A 13,768-nucleotide genomic window follows, 5' to 3' on the forward strand; every position below is an offset into this window, starting at 1 on the left:
GCTGAATTACAAGCCCTTCTTGTTGCATTTTGAGCCTTTGTAGGGTACTCCTTGTAACTTCTTCCATTTTGACTAAGTTTTCAAATTTTCTGGCATAACATTTTTACTCTCTGGGTCTGTGGTAAATCCCTCTTTATCACAGGTACATGTGCCCTCTTCCCATCTTCCCTTAGTCCCAGGGTTTATCTCCTTTATTAGTTTTCTTCAAAGAATACTGTTTTGTCAATTGTTTTTACTTGTAACTTTCCTCTTATTTCACAGATTTCTACTTTTTTATCATCATTTTATTATTACATTTTCTGAATTTATTCTGTTCTTTTTCAGACATAAGGTGGACACTCGGGCAATTATTTTCTTTTCTAATACAAGCTCCTAAGACCACAAGTTTCCCACTGTCATTTCTACTGCATACCATACTATACAGTTATATATAGTATTTTTATTATTGTCCAGTTCCAAGTGTTTACATTTTTTTCCCCTACTGTGATTTATTTTCTCTTTTTTAACCCCCTTTTCTATTGGGGGTTGAGCCCAGGTACACTGAGCTACCTCCAAAGCCCCTTCTAATTTTTATTTTTAGGTAGGGTTTCACTAAGTTTCTCAGGTTGGCCTCAAATTGTGATTCTCCTGCCTCAGCCTCCCAAATCACTGGGATGTAATTTCTTCTTTGACCTACAGTTATTCAGAAGCTTTTAAATTTTCAAAGAAACTTTTTTGTTTAGGCTTCCTCCCCACCTCATCCCCACCTACTGAAGACTGAATCCAGGTCCTAACACATACTAGAAAAGCGCTCTACCACTGAGCTACATCCCCAGGCCTTTTTATTTTTGAGACAGGGTCTTGTCAAATTTTGAAGGCTGGCTCTGAACTTGCAATCCACCTGCCTCAGCCTCCTCAGTAGCTAGGATTACAGGTCAGTAGTCAGGATTATAGGAATGTGCCACCATGCCCCACTTTTATGTCATTTTACTGACTTAAAATTAACAATACTGGGGCTGGGGTTGTGGCTCAGTGGTAGAGCGCTCGCCTAGCATGGGAGAGGTCCTGGGTTTGATCCCCAACACCACATAAAAATAAATAAATAAAGATATTGTGTCCAACTACAACTAAAAAATAAATGTAAAAAAAAATTAACAATACTATCATAGGATGACATATGATTTTTTAAAATATTTCATGTGTTCTCTAAAAGAATGTACCTTTCCAGATGCTGGGTTTGACTTATTTGTTGAATTGGCTTTAAGTTGTTTTATTTAAATCTCCTAAATCTTCATTAGTTTTCTTTTTTCTACTTCATCTATCATAATAGAAGGGAAGTATATAAAATCTCCCAGTGATGATGTGTTTGTCCTTTCTTTAATGTGGGTTTGTGGAAGGGTAATTTTTATGAGCTTAGGTGATGAATCTTAATCATTAAGAAACCTGACCTGCAGCCTAGCTGGGTGTGATGGTGCACACAGGAGGCTGAAGCAGGAGGGTTGCAAGTTTGAAGCCAACCTCAGCAAATTAGGCAGGCACAAAGCAACTTAGCAAGACCCTGTCTGAAAATAAAAAACAAAATGGGCTGGGGATATGGCTCAGTGGTAATGCATCCTTGTGTTCAAAGCCAAAATTATTAAAAAATAATTTAAAAATTTTTTGACACTTTTGTTTTTGAATTGACAAAAAAATGTATATCCTAATATGCATATTGAGGAATGACTAAATCAAGCTAATCAGCATGCACTACTCATACAACTTGATTTTTGGTTACAAAATTTGTAATCCACTCAATAATGTTCAAATATATATTAACTATAGTTATCATATTGTACAAAAGATCTCTCAAACATTTTCCTCCTAACTGATGTTATGTATCCTTTGACCAACATTCCACCCACTCCTGCCTCCCATCCCCAGCTCTTGGCAACCAGCATTCTACTGTTTAATGAGTTAGACTTTTTTAGATTTTACATATAAGTGAAATCATGCAGTGTCTTTTTTTTTTTTTTTTTGGTACCGGGGATTAAACTCAGAGGCACTTAACCACTGAGCCATATCCCTAGCCTTTTTTTTTTTTTTTTTTAATTTACAAACAGGTTCTAAATTAAAGTGAGGCTGGCTTTGAACTCACAATCCTCCTGCCTCAGCCTCCTGAGCACCTGGGACCGTGCACCACCACACCCAGCAGTATATCTCCCTTTGCTTGGCTTATTTCACTTATTATAATGTCTTCCAATTTTGTTCATGTCACAAATGACAGGATTTCCTTCTTTTAACAGTCTAATAGTATTCTACTGTATATGCAGACGACTAGACCCTGTTCCTTAATTTTCTATTTTGTGCTGGATACTTACAAGCTCATGTCCTTCTTTCTATGTTTTGAGAATGTCAAACATGTCCTTTTGGGTTTCTAAACTTAGCAAAATTCCTGGACCCTTTTGTTGACCCAGATACCACTTCAAATCAAATGTTCACATATCAGCGAGACTTCTCTGGACCATGCTAGATTAAATAGCAACCTCTTGCTTTCATTTACCCTGCTCTATATAAATCTATCTTGCTTTACCTGTATCACAGCTATCTAAGGCTTAGTGTTTTCTATGAAGTAAGCTTTGATCACTTTACTTGATTAATTTAATGCTCTCAACAACTCTGTGAAGTCAATGCTATTACTATTCCCAAGTAAGAGTTAGGTGAACTGAGGAATAGAAAGGTTAAGTAACTTGCTCAAGGACATGGCAGAGCTGGGGTACAAACCTAATCAGAATGGCTTCCAATCTGTGCTCTAGGCCACACTGCCTCTCATTATCGTCAGTTTCTCCCCAACTCACACCAAAAATAAAGTGCATGAAACAATGATTTTTTTTTTTTTTTTTACAATGCAATGTCCCTAGCCCTTTGGTATTTAATCAAGATCAACAAGGACCTTATGAATGAATAAAGGGAAAAGGTGATTTAGGCAGAAGGGAAAATGGATGCTGGGCAGACCTTAAATTCACATGTCACACACCCTCATAAGTTAATATTCTGCACACGGATGCCATCTACGTCAGTGTCTTCATTACGTGCACATGATGACGCAATCACATATTTCAGGCTCAAATCACTGGCCAAACCAGAAACCTGGGAGCTCTCATTAGCTCTTGTGCCCTACATCTGCGCAGTCTGAATAGCTCCTGAATCTGTCATCCTCGACCCTCTCACACCCACTACACCTTGATTACCATCTCCCATGGGCTAATGCAACAACTTCCTAATTAGTTTCCTACCTTCCACTTTTCCTCCACCCTATTTCATTTTTCACACTGCAGCCCAAGTGATCTTCTGAAAGTAAACCTGGTCATTTTGCTCTTGTTCATAAACCTGTTTTGTGGATCCAGATATACCACCCTCAGAACCACCTCTTAATGAGGTGGTTCCAAGCCTACTGTATTCCAAACCTCGTGTAATCCCACCCTTGCTTACCTCTCCAACTTCATCTCTCCTGATTTCTGTCCTACACCATGATCCAGCCATATCAACACTAGAAGTTCTAGGGGACATGCTCTCTCATCTTCTGCCTTTGGTGCATTTCTGTGCCTTTTGCCTCAAGCTCCCATCACTTGATTGCTTGCTGTCTTCAAATCTCATTGTCACTCAGCTGGCATGGGCAAGCTAGGTGTCTCTACTGTGTGCACCCACAGGACCCTAGTCTTACGCCTCTCATTTCCCTTTTGCCTCTCTCCCACTACATCGTACATGGCCCTGTGAGTTCAGACTGTATCCATTGTGTTTAATGATATGCTCCCATTGTCTAGAAATTTCTAGCAGATAGGAGGTAATTATATTTGTAAAATTAAATGAAGCCCATTTTATAAATGAAGAGGTACCCCAAGTTGTTAAGTGCTAGAGTCCATATCCAAACCCAAATCCATCTGGTTCCAAAACACATGCACTTTAATGTACAGAGCCTTTTTTTTTTTTTCCAAAGGGGGGGGGGATAAAAACTCTTAGAGATTGCTGGGTTAATTTGTTTTTTTGTTTTTTTGTTTGTTTGTTTGTTTGTTTTTTGTGATACTGGGGATTGAACTCAGAGCCTAGTGCATTATAGGCAAGCACTCTACCACTGAACCATATCTATAGCCCTTGCATTGATGGTTTCAATGGTAATCCTACTTACATATTAAGTACAGCACCACTAAACAAAATTACTAAAAAATGAACATTAATGTATAAGATGAGCAAGAGTTTGTTATAACCAGATTAATGCTATCAAAACAAACATGTTGGGGATGGGGTTGTGGCTCAGTGGTAGAGCACTCGCCTAGTATGGATGAGGCACTGGGTTCAATCCTCAGCACCACATAAAAATAAATAAATAAAATAAAAGTATAAAAATAAATAAATAAGGGTATAAAAATAAAGGTATTATGTCTGCCTATGACTAAAAAACAACAACAACAAATATGTCTGGATTACTACATAGGTTTTTTTTTCTATTTAAGCTAATATGGGACTATCTCAGTAGTAGAGCACTTGCCCAGGATTCATGAGGCTCTGGATTCCATCTCAAGTACTACAAAAAAAAAAAAAAAAAAAAAAAAAAAAAAGAAAAAAAAAAAGAAAAGAAAAAGGAAGGAAGGAAGAACTAAAGTAAAACTTTTTGTTTCAGTAATGGGGATTGAACTCAGGGCCTTGCATGTGATAGGCAGATAGTCTACCACTGAGCTCAATCCCCAGGTTACCCTTGAATTTGTGATCCTCTTGCTTCAGCTTCCTAAATAGCTGTGCTTACAGGCACATGCCACCATGCCCAGCTTTATAAAACATTTTTACAATGTTTGAAATACGGTATAAAATCATCCGGAATTCACTTGTGTAAACTCGTGTTTTAAATATTAAGCATGCTTTCATAGTCACCACTAACCTACATAATTAAATTCAGACCATTTGGTACCAGAATCAATTTTGATCAAATACACAGTACTTTTTTTTATTTCTTAAAATAATGGTCATCCACAATATACAGGAAATGCTTTATTTTAGATTGTTGATAAGAAACAAGTACAAAAAAATATGAAAATTTTTCCTCTGGAGCTCGTCTTCTCCAACGTCTACACATGTACACAGGTATTTAAGAAGTGTTAACTTATTTTGTAATCTGCCTTGGCTCCACAGATAGAAGAAGAACCTGGGCAAACTCTTTAGAATGCTGTTCCTCCAGAAGAATCTGAGACCTCTTCTAACCTGAAGAGGTTCCAGCCTGCCCCACACTCTGCCAGGAACACCTGACCAGAGAAACAGGACCGAACTATGACCAGGGCCAGTGAATTCCGCTGGCACAGCCCTGTTTGCAGGATGCCAGACACCACCAAATGACTTCAGGTTCTCTAAAATGATTTGGGATCAATGGCTCAGCTTGGAGCAGCTCATTGCCATTAACATTCAGAATTCCCTAGTAGCTGTTGTAGCCCAGAAATTCATAAGAACCAAATCTGAACAAGAGGCAACCACTGTCCTAGGGTTACAAATGCATTTCCTTCAGAGATTTCCCCCCAACTATTATGATTATTCATCAGAATAGGCAAGAATATGCCATGAAATTATTAGAAATTCATTCTCCTTCTCATTCATTGATGAAGCAAACAAAGATAAGTTAAAGTCCTTGAGGGAATACAGACCATATCTTCCATTTCCCCTGCAAGAGGTATGACTGGTATAAGAACCATTTGTTCTTCCCAACACCACTGTGCCCCAGTCTCCCAAAACATATCATCTTTGGTAAAAGTCTCTGCTGACACTAGTTGGTTCTGATATAGGAACTTAGTCCCTGGCTTGGTTTCTGTGTCCCATCACATAATATTCATTGCGTAGGGTCTTTTAAAAGTTACCAAATTAGTTTTCTTTCACAACTATAGTTTTTATAAGATTTACTTTTGGTGTGGAGCAGTAAGAAAAATATCAAGCAAAATATTAGGTGAGCCCAGCCCACTGACGGGCAGAGGGAGGTGCAGGAAGATAGGCCAGGCCAGGGCTGGGCTCTGCCACTGCTGGAGGGCATGAATGTTCTACCTCGTCTCCAGCGCCAAGCCACCAGCTGCACAGCAAATCTCTGAATAATGAAGAAAACTTCAAAGTGTTTGGAAATGATTATAAAGTTGTTGTGACAGTACTCGAAGAGACTGATCCTGTTACAGGAATGGTTATGAATTTATCTGACCTCATGAAGTACACAAAGCCCCTTGATCATAAGAATCTGGATCTGGATGTGCCAAACTTTGCAAATGTTATAAGCATGACAGAAAATGCAGTTATATCAGATATCTGGGAAAACCTCCAGAAATTTCTTCTTGTGAGCATTCTTTTTTTGTTGTTTTTTAGTTATAGGTAGATGCAATATCTTTATTTTATTTTTATGTGGTGCTGAGGATCGAACCCAGTGCCTCATGCATGCTAGGCAAGCGTTCTTACCTCTGAGCCACAACCCCAGCCCTTCTGAGCATTCTTTATGGATTGAAAGTATATGAAATTAGAATCACACAGCCTTTGGGACAGGAGTGCCCTGTGTTTCTCCTTTGCTAGTAAAGCAATAAACCTTCTTTTTCCTTTTTCTCAAAAAAAAAAGTATATGAAATTGACAAATAATATTATAGTCTATGTGGGAGAATAAACTCTTAGGAATTAGCACTACAGAAAGACTATTTTCTTTCAAAGTTTGAAAAAGTGCTTTATCCCCTGGAAATGTAAAGAAATCATTACCTAAGTGTTATATATCCACATTGTGTTTTGGAGCCCCTGCTTCATTGAAATAATTGTAAGAGCTGGCTGTGGCCAGCTTAGTATGTGCAAGGCCCTAGGTTTGGATTTAATCCCTTGCACCAAAAATACAAAAACAAAACAACTTAATTTTAAAAACAAATTTGTAGGGCATCCTGAATATCACCTGAGAGTCTTTTATCTAAAGATTAAAAATCAAGCCAGGCATGGTGGTGCATGCTTGTAATCCCAGCAGCTCAGGAGGCTGAGGCAGGAGGATCCTGAGTTCAAAGCCAGCCTCAGCAACAGTGAGACTCTAATCAACTCAGGGAGACTGTGTCTCTAAATAAAATACAAACAAAACAAAGGGCTGGGGATGTGGCTCAGTGGTTGAGTGCCCCTGAGTTCAATCCCCAGTACAAAAAAAAAGATTAAAAAAATCACTTCATTTTTAAGAAAAAAAAAAAGAAAGAAAGAAACCCTGAAAAATAAAAAGTCCTTTTATACCATTTTGCCTCTTAACATGACATCTGATTTATTTTGAAGAGAACTAGGTAAGCTGGGCATGGTGGTGCGTGCCTGTAGTCTCAGCTCCTCGGGAGGGTGAGGCAGGATATCCTAAATACGAGGGCAGCCTCCAACTTAGACTCTGTTCCAAAAAAACATAACAGAACTAGGTGCGTGAAAACATTGTCTCAAAAGTTTGCAGTCTTCAACTGTTTTGTCCCCAACAGAACTTTAGAAAATATGTGCTCTCTTACACATTGATGACTCAAATTTGTTAAGTTTAATAATAGCAAATATGCAATTTCTGGAATACTGTAATTGTGTTATTGTGAAAAGCAAGCTCTGCCCTGCCCTGAATTACTCCGTGATGTATAGAACAGCAGTTTTCAGGTTGTGCTGCAACCTGAGTTACTCCATTTTTGTAAAGCAATAATTTGACATGAGCTCCTTTGTTTTGAATCTAAGCCCTGAAGTTGAATGACTTTACACCTTGTTTGTACCAGTACACAACCACCGGCTGCCTGATCAATAAGGCACAAACCGATAAATAAATTAATCTGCCAATAAGAATGACCACCTGTGGACTTACTGAATTAATCAGAAGCACATGGCTATACACAGGCATATCAAACTCATAAAAAAAAATGAAAAAAAAAAACAGGCCCAGGACAGGCACAGTGGTGCACACCTGTAATCCTAGCAACTCAGGAGGCTGAGGCAGGAGGACTATAAATTTGAAGCCAGCCTCAGCAACTTATTGAAGCCCTAAGCAACTTAATGAGATCCTGACTCAGAAATTAAAAGGACTAGGAATATGGCTGAGTAACTAAGCACATAAGCACACCTGAGTTCAATCCCCAGAACCAGAAAGAAAGAAAGAAAGAAAGAAAGAAAGAAAGAAAGAAAGAGGCCCATGAGCTGATTGAAAACACCAAACCATCGAATGAAGCAACTCCCTTACTCAAGGCCCATAAAAGAGTTAGAACCCCAGGACTGGACACAGCAGCACCCTAACCCTATCACCTGGTCACTCATCACAAGCCTTGCCCAGGAAAATCACCACATCAACCAACCTATAATTTCCTGTTTCCACTGGGCTGCTGCAGAGTGTGGCTTCTCCCGTCTGTGATGGCCACGCACAGCCCATTCCAAGCTGACACTCTGAAAATGAAACTGCCATCTATCCATCCACCCATCCACCCAGACCTTGGCGGAGAATAAGTTCCTGCAATTTGATGGCTCCGTGTCGTGAACAAGTTCTTCTGTGGGTGTGTAATCTTACCTGACCACCTGCAGTGACTCTGCCTTGGTCTCAGCTCTGCTCTGGGCCATGCTCTCAGTTCAGCCTCTGAAACCCCTGGGGCTGCCTTAACCCTTTCTTAGCCTTTCTGTAACCTATATATACGACTGGGTGGCTTGGGTCTTACAGATATTAGAAATTAAGAGTGGAATAAAAGAACCTGTAATCACCTGGCTTATGACTCCTAGGTGACCCACAAGAACTCAGTGAACTGCCACTGATGAAAGAGGGACAGCCTGTGAATTTATTGTTATTCCATAAATTCTGACATTTTAGAAGACACAAACAGGTTTGGTCTGTGTTAACAGTATAACTCACAGCAGTTATATGTTCTTTAAATACATCTTTGTCAAACCCATGGCGACTGGTTCATTCAGTTCATGGACAATGACCACTGACTGTCCTGTCATTTGATCAGAAAAGGTCTGACCTCATTTGAATTCAAAGCAGTGGGTTGATAAACCTTCCTGTTAAAACCACCAATCGTTCCAAATTCTAAGATTGATGTAAGACAGAAGTTTATTGCCTTGTGAAATTGTCTTGTGAAATAAAGTCCTGCCACTTCAATAATTTTCTCTGGAGCTATCCATTCTTGATCCCTCCCCCTTTAAATTTTTTTTTTTTTTAAATTTAATACCCTGGAAAAATACACCAGAGTAAGAATCTGGATGATTGAGGAAGCTTTTCTTTTGCAAGGAGGGAGAAGAGGACTTTTATAACTTTTGAGTTGGGAAAGGGATCCTAAGGGACCGATTCTCATCTCAGGGAGATCATTTTATTCTATTTCACTTTATTTGAGGGGGGTTGAGGTGCTGCTGGAGATGGAACCCTGGGACTCACACATGCTAAGCACAAACTCTACCACGTAGCTACACCCCTAGATCCTCAGAGAGTTCATTATAAATCACCATATATATAAAACTGAGGATCTACAGTATAATTCTCTAAAATTGTACCTCCATTTGAAATTGAAGGTTACTTGCCCTGAGGCATTTCTAAAATTTCCACTTGAATTATAAAAACCATAATCTCAGTTCAAGGGAAACAATTCAGATTCTAAAATTAAGTAGAAATGCTCCAAGGCAGGTCTTTTACAAGTTTCCTTCTGAGTTAAAAAAATAATTAAGATTACTTCATTCTAGAATATTTACACTTAAATTTCCTCTAATCAAAGTAGAACTGTTTACTATATTAAGGTTCACAATATACTGGATTATAATCAAATTTGGAGCTTAGTTGCCAGGTATGATTTGTCAGTTTGTTATTTAAAAGTCACACTTTTTGGCCACTAAAAACTGTCTCCAGTCTTAACAGGTAACATTTTATTGTATTAAAACCTTATTCTAGGGCTGGGGTTGTGGCTCAGTGGTACAGCGCTTGCCTAGCATGCATGAGGCACCAGGTTCCAATCCTCAGCACTACATAAAGTAAAATAAAGACATTGTGTCCATTTGTAACTAAAAAATATTTTTAAAAAAAAACCTTATTCTACAATGCCAAAATTATATTTAAAACAGCTAGTGTCTTAAAATAGATTTAAAAAAAAAAGAAAAAGAAAGTGAATGAAATGAAACCATCTAAAAGAAAAATTATGGGACATGAACCCAACAGAATCCTCCTGGCATATTTTCCTTGTTACCTGAATTTTTTTTTATGCTGGTATGAATTTTTAAATGTAATCTCTTTTTGAAAAAGGACACAAGATTCTGAAGAAAAATTGAAAAAAAGAGGAGTTCAAGACTATTAAAAGACCTTGACACAATACGAGAGAGTTTTGTTTGGCAGAATTTCAAATTATATACTAGAATATAATCTGCAAACATCATTATCTGTAGCAATCCAGAGTATATTCTCCAAATCAAAACCATATATATTCTTTTAACCTATTAATCTATGATTGACATGGTCCTAGGGTTTGGAGCACAAATATACTGGTTCATTTAAAATAACAAACAAGTATGGTATTAGGGTTCTGGTCATCTTCATATTCATAAACAGGTACCAATACTGGGCACAGTGGTACACACCTGTAATCCCAGCAACTCAGGAGGTTAAAGCAGGAGGCTCAAAAGTTAGAGGCCAGTCTAGGGAATTTAGTGAGACTCCATATTCATAAAAGGGGTTGGAGGTGTAGCTCAGTGATACTGTTTATTTAGCATATGTGAGGCCCTACATGTAATCTCCAGCAACACACATACACACAATGCCACCACTAGTTTCCACCTCCTCACATTCAGGTCTCTTGAGGCCTATTGGAAAATAATAGTCCTATAAAGAGGAACCCAACAGAGAATGCTGTTTTTTTCCTTTACTAGGGGGTACACAAATTTAACTACTCAAGAATAATATTTAACACTATTGTTTTATAGCTAAGTTTCTTTTTTTTTTTTTTTTTTTTGAATTTTAATATTTCATTTCTTAGTTTTCGGCAGACTCAACATCTTTGTTTGTATGTGGTGCTGAGGATCGAACCCGGGCCGCACGCATGCCAGAAGGGTGAGCTACCGCTTGAGCCACATCCCCAGCCCTACCTAAGTTTCTTAATAGTGTTATATTTTATAAGTTTTTTTTTTCTTTCTTGCAGTGCTGGGGATCAAATGCAGGGCCATGCATGCCAGGCAGATGCTCTACCACTGAGCCACCTCCCCAGCCCTATAAAAAATGTTTATGAAAAATATCTTACAGGTTTTGATGATTAAGACCACATACTATAATTTTATTTCAAAGCTTTATTCATCATTCTGAAAGTTTGAGATTCTTAAATTTGTCTCTCCTAGTACTTTCCTGTACATAGTTGTCTGAACATCATTACTACTGCTCACCTGAGCTCCAACCCCAAAGAAGGAAAAAAAATTGTTTTGTTTCTGTAGAATACCCATGACAATCCACAAAAAAAAACTAACATACTGAGTATTGTTTGTCCAGAATAAGGACTACATACACTAAGGGCAGCTAAATGGTTATTTGCAAATCTGTTTTGAAGGGTATTTTCCACACTAAGAAGCATTAAAAAGGAAGTTTTCTTACCTTAAAATGCATTATAGGTGAAATTTAAGTGTATGAATGCTGCCAACATAAAACCTAGAGTATATGGTCAATAAGATAATAAACAACACCTGCACTGCTTGTAATCCCAGTGGCTGGGGAGGCTGAGGTAGGAGGATCACCAGTTCCAGGCCAGGCTGAAGAACTAAGGGAGACCCTGTCTCAAAATAAAAAGGGCTGGGGATATAGCTCAGTGATTGAGCAACCCAGTGCCCTAAAATAAATAAATAAATAAATAAATATCACTGTACTTCATTATAAAGTACACTTATAGTAAAATTTCAACAATCTATTTCATTTTCAAAAAAAAAAAAGTTAGTAAATCGTTAATATACTCCCCTATTCTCTATTGAATTTTCTCAATGACAATCTACAAACGACCCAACTAACCGTTCTGCCAGTACAATCATAAGAGAGGATGGTCAACACGAGTAATTTCTGATTTGCAGAGCAGATATTCTAAATCTGAGGTTCATCAGTCTCTAATTTAGGTCAATAGCCACCACAAAGGCCTGCACTGAAAGTGAGATTACAGACAAAGTTCGGAGATACTTTGGGAAATGTGACTGATGCGCCCCACAATGTCAGTGCTTCGCAGATGATCACCATTACCCAAAAAGCTGCAGGAGTACATTCACTGTTCACTGAACCGTGTGTTATGGGACTACAAAGATTGTTTACTACCTTTTGGGAACTTACAATCTGTTAAGGAAGGGAAAGCACACAAAAATAATACAAGGTTCACCACACACACACACACTCTCTCTCTCTCTCTCTGAAGGGATGGGTGGGTCAGATTTGAGGATAAAAGGGAATTTCTTTCTACAGGTAGCACAGAGTTACAAGGAATCCTGAACAGGGAAGAATTCCATTTGTCAGGGAAAAATAAAGGCAGGGGAATAAATAGTGCTCAAAGATGGGAGGGTGGCGGGTTGCATGTTTAGGAGCCCAAAACGATCCCCAGCCCGTCACCAGGGCGCAAAAAACGACCTGCCCGGGAGAGCCTGGAAGGCGGGAGGGAGGCTGTCAACCCTATTTGTTCTTACAGCCCATTCATTATTCTTCCAGATCCAAAGCATGTCTAGTGGGGACGAGGCCGCTACCCTCGGTCACCGTGGCCACATTCCTCTCCCAAGCCAACGGCCAGACACCTGATTGCACTTCGTCCACCACGGCCACCGCCGCGCTTCGGGGCCACGCGGCTGCCCACGGCCACGAAGCCCTCGTCCAGCCGCCTCTCTCCGGGGGAGACAAAGGTCTCTGCTCCCTCGAGGGTCCACGTGACCCCACCGGGCAGCGAGGGCGCTGCGAACTGCTACCCAACTAACCGTTCTGCGCGCGGATCGCGGAGCCGGAGCGGGACGCGGCGGACGGTGCGCTCTGGGTCCCGCGCGGCCGGCGCTGGGGCTCCCGGCTCGGTTCCTCCCGCGGCGCCGCTGCCTCCGAGCCCGCGGCCCGAGCATGCGCACAAGCGCGGCCCGCTGTCCGGCCCTGGGACACGCGAAACCTGCCAGGTGGTCCTCTGCGACGACTCCTCCCGCCGCGAATCACCCGGCCACCTCCGCGCGTCCGGGACTCCAGCCCCGGCCTCCAGGCTGGGTTGCTAACCAAGAAAAGGGAGAAGGCTCCTGGGGGTCCGACCTGAGCGTGGGGGGCGATGGGGACGGGAAGAGGAGGACTGGGCAGCGTTTGGATGGACGCGCCGCAGCTCGGACCCGGGAAGACGCCCGGGCTGTGGACCGCGTGCGCCTGGCTCCCTGCGGGCCTGGCACTTGAGTGCGGTGACCTCGGGGAAGTCAGCCTCCCTGGGCCTGTTTCCTCTCTCTAATGGCAACAGAGAACCGACTTCCTAGGCTCGTAGGAAGTTTGGGTGAGAGAATTTAGGAATCTCCCTGACCACGTTGCCCGGGCTGTGGCATTTGGTGAACGGTGGGTGTTACCAGTCGGTTAAGAGAGCAGTCAGAGGGTGGGGAGACTGGCCGATGGGGTCATTATCATCATGATGGTCATCATCATCCATCGGAAACAGAGTCGTGAGCATGCAAAGAGGCCGCGTGTTCATGGACACCGAATATCTGGGACAGACTAGAATTACTGCTAACGACGTTGGGAGGCGGCAGATGAAATGCCAGGCACGTCACCTGAATCATTTGAGAATCTTCACAACCCCATGAAGTAGATGCTGCAGCAAAATTTTTT

Source organism: Marmota marmota, unplaced genomic scaffold (assembly GCF_001458135.2).
Source record: "Marmota marmota marmota unplaced genomic scaffold, marMar, whole genome shotgun sequence".
NCBI classification, from domain to species: Eukaryota; Metazoa; Chordata; class Mammalia; order Rodentia; family Sciuridae; genus Marmota; species Marmota marmota.